Source organism: Ictidomys tridecemlineatus, chromosome X (assembly GCF_052094955.1).
Source record: "Ictidomys tridecemlineatus isolate mIctTri1 chromosome X, mIctTri1.hap1, whole genome shotgun sequence".
NCBI classification, from domain to species: Eukaryota; Metazoa; Chordata; class Mammalia; order Rodentia; family Sciuridae; genus Ictidomys; species Ictidomys tridecemlineatus.
The window spans coordinates 90,980,157-90,984,654 of NC_135493.1; positions in this window are offsets into that span (position 1 = coordinate 90,980,157).

Below are 4,498 nucleotides of genomic sequence, written 5' to 3' on the forward strand. Positions count from 1 at the left end.
TGGCTGTGTAAGTATTGTTTTTCTTGTTTCTTTCTCTTCAATGTTGTATGGTGATGTGGATTGTAAGATTCATGTACCTGGTGCTTGGCCATATCCTTTAATATGGAAGGAAGGTCCAAAAAAGAGGGAGATGTGATTCCAGAATGAATGGTGGACACAGTTTTAAAACATCAGAGTATTAAGGTTGTGAGGGCTTAAGAAATTTGGCTAGTGTCAAAATTTAGCCTGTTGAAGGAAGACAAAATCTGGTGCATTCTGACATCCTTAGATGCTATGGAGAGAAAGAGAGAAGCCACCTCCTTTTTAATCTCAGAAGGCAATAGTATCTCTAAGTGACTCTAAAGAGTGAGCAGGAGGACACAAACAATAGTTTCTGTGCCATTGACAGTCCAGTGCTCTGAATGCAATATTGTTACTGAGCATTACAAGAATACTCATAATTCTAGCATAGTGCTATGTCCACTCTGGGTATCTCAATACTGACCCAGACTTGGCAACTTGGTTTCCAAGGCAACCTTGATGCCATGCTGTCCTGGTTAACCAGAGATGACAGTGCTTCCCACTGTTAGCACTGCTAACCTGTGAATTACTTTTCCTGTAGAGATGATGATTTTGTATGCTCTTTGGCACCACTTTCACACATTTTTTTTAGAAAGCCAGCAGGGTTAAATTTGTATTTGTGACTTTGAAACAGAATGAAACTAATGCTATCTAACCTTGACCTTGATTTTAACTTTCATGGTTATGGAGCCAGCCAGTCCAGTAAATTGGAGGTTCTCCCTATTCTGAAAGCAAATGTGAAATAACAATTTGGACCATTACGTGGAGAGAAATTTTGTCATATAAATAACTAAATTCAATACTGAAGTTAAATTGTTATAATCCTTAACTGATAATGAAAGTATTAACTGCTAGCTGCATTTATAGCTATTCTTTCATGTTGCTAATCAAAAAGTGAAAACAATAATTCTAGCTTTAAACTGTCTCTTCTTGGCTTTGAAATCTCATTTTTGCCTTTGGACTCTGTAAGATATACCCCCCAAACTCCAGTCTTGATTGCCTTCCTACTAATTTGGTACTGGAAGGGTGAGTTATATGACTCATATCTTCCAAATTCTCCAGAAGCCATAGAAAATGATCTTTTCAAATACCATTACATAGTCTATTGTCAAAACTTCTACCATGGAAATGAGCAGAATATGCTTGGAGTATTAGAGGACATGGGACAGTAGTATTTTAAGGGCCAGTAGAAGGCACCCAGTATCTTCTCTCCCTAAATATATGAACAACTGGAGGCCTGAAGAAATCCAGGAACTTGCAGAGAGTCACACATTTAGTCTTGAAACTGGAACTAAAGCCTAGGCTCCCTATTCCCCATAGCCATGGATGTTTCCCCCTCACCAGCCAAGAGTCTCACTCCTTTTTGGATCTTGGATGCTGAATAGGGTTAATGGGCTAGAAAAGAGTATACAGAGATAGGGTAAAATTCAGTGGCAGCATACAAAAGCTGAGAGGAAAAGGAGTTACATTTCCCCCCCCAAAGACCCCAAAATAGCCCTGGGAACTGAGAGAATCCAGACATTATTGGATATTAAGTTACTATGGAATCTGTATTATATCTTTTAAAAATTAAACATATTCAGCTTTATTTTAGTGTTTACCCCTAAGGATTCAGAAAGAACTAAATGAAAACATTGATCAGTTATAAGCACTATTCCCAGAATGCCTAAAAAATGTTCACTTGCCTTCTCCATTACTATGCATGAAAAGAGGAAAATTACAATGCTATAATCTTTGTAGCTTACATTTTAGAAATTCATATAATTCATAATGATGGAGGAAAAGCCTCCTGTCACCTGACCTTATTGTAATCATTTATAAGCATTTAATAATAATGAGTTACTTCTGCAGTAGAAGATAAATAGGTTTATAAACTTAATTGATTTTCTTGAGCTCCCAGTTTCCCAGAACAATCTCTTAAATCTTACGTATGTAGTAAGTTCTCAAACTTTGTCCAGAAATTCAGAATGAAGAACAAATCAACCTTTTTTGATCCTGAGGAAATAGTTGTTGAATTTATTCTAAACTCAAATGTTTACTAATTCACCCAATACATTATTTTGTATTAAGTAGAGCAGAGGATTTGGGCTAGGGGATTGTTGGAGTAAGTGAGTTTGTTCATTGTGACTTGGAAGAAGTATGGATTTACTTTTAATTACTTCTTGTGTTAGTTTTACATTGCTGTGATAAAATACCTGAGAAAAATAACTGAAAGGAGGAAAATTTTATTTTAGCTCATGGTTTCAGAGATTTCAGTCCATGGTCAGGAAGATTCATTGCTTTGGGCCTGAGGCAAGGCAAAGCATCATGGTGATGGGCATGGTGGAAAAAAGCAGCTCATAATGTCATGGTAGTCAGGAAACAAAGTGGAGAAGAAAGGGACCAGGGACAAGACATAGTCCCCAAGGGCCTGCTACCTTCAACTTGGTCCTCTGTCCTACAATTTCCATCACCTCCCAATAACTTGTTCAGCTATGAATCCATTAATGGATCAATCTACTGATGAGAATAGAGCCCTCATGATTCAATCATTTACCAAAAGCCCTACCTCTGACCATTGCTGCATTGAGAACAAAGTCTTCAACACATGAGCCTTTGGAGGACATTCCAGATCCAAACTACAACATTACTTCAGGCTCCATTGAAACATGCTTCCTTGAGCAAAAGAGCTGCCTAAAATGGATCACCAAATGTGTATGGAGGTTGAAAGGGTTAGTGGTGGGGCGTTGGAAGAAAGAGTTAGATAAAAAAAGGGAAGTCATATTCTACTGAAGTTGCCTTCTTTGTGATTCCAGATCACAAGCACATCCTAATGGATAGACACACCTATTCCCTTCAGAACAAAGAAGCTCGAGTCCCGTTAAATCCCAGGAAGAGCTCTTTGCTCAGTAATGCCTGTTTCTGTGTGGAAGAGGTACCCAGCCACACTTCCTGAAGAACAACATTTTATAAGAAAATGACATCACATGCTAACAATTCAATGTGAGAACTTTTTGCATTCCTCCATGTCCTCATTGTATTAATAACATGTTTTGGTCCCTTTTACCCCAAGTCTATAAGAGCATAGCCTTGTTTCTTTAATTCAATGGTAAATGTGATTTGAAATGTCTCATTCACTAAGGGGTTATTCTGTGTCCTCAAATGCCAAAACATCTTATCACATGGTAGAGAGACTATTTTAAATTGGTTGACTATGGTGAACATAGAGCTGCACCAACCAGTTGTCCCTGAAAGGGAAAGATTTGTTGCCTCAGTTGTCAACCCCTTCAGGGACTACCTTAGCTGTCAGGAGTCACTTTGCCCAAGGACATACTTCCCAAGGGGGGGCTTCATGTTTGGTACTTGATGAAGGCCCAGGTTTTAAAGGGCTCGCTCTCTTAATCCAGTGGGGGATGATTCTTATGAATATTGCTTACTCCAGAATTGTCCACAAGGTTGGCTGAGGCCCTTTTGCCTTGGAGACTGCTGATCCTTAATAAAGAGCCAGCTGCACAAACTCTATCTCAGTGTCAAGTCTTGAGAATTGAGCCTGTGACAACAATTTTATTGGCTTGTAAAAGGAAAAAAAAGTATATTGTTTTCAGATCTAAGCTGTCCAGTCTCCTTGTGTGACCCATAATATTGAAGGGTTCAAATCATTGTTTTGCTTTCCTTTAAATGCAAGGTCTAAAAATATGTGCCAATACCTACTATGTGTCAGTAAGATACTAAATGCTAAAGATACTGGGATGAGAAATCATAGCCTTGTTTTTAATATGCACATAGGCTAGAAAGAATGAGAGATGACTTATAATAAGTGCAATGGTAATATACGAGATAATCTACAAAAAATAATCTGGGTGCCTGGATTTAATGCAGTCATTTTAATGTAAAGAAATATGACTTTTAATAATAACATTAGCACTTATACAGTACTAGCACTTATAATATCTCATTTGGTTCTCAAAATATCCTTATGGCCAAAGTTAATTATTACAGAACTTCACAGATAAGAAACTAGAGTTCATCTTCTGGCTTCAAAGTCTGTGCTTTCTTTGCTAGTCCCCAAACTTTCATTTTTCTTTCTTTCTTTTTTTTTTGTTTTATTTCACATGGCTTTATTTTATTATTTTTAATGTTTTTATTACTGCATTATAGTTATACATAATATTGGGGCTCATCTTGAAATAATCATACATGTGTAGAATATAATTTGCTCCATATCAGTCCCTAGTACTTCCTCATTCCCTCCCCTCCTTTCCTGTTCTCCTTCCTCTACTCTACTGGTCTTCCTTCTCTTTATTTATAGTTTTTTTTAAATGAGTGCTTTATAGATATGCATAAAGGTGAAATTCACTGTGATATATTAATACTCATACATAGCATAATTTGTTTAATATCATTCCACTGTTTCTCCTTTTCCCCATCTCTCCTCCTTCCCCTTTAGTTCCCTTTATCT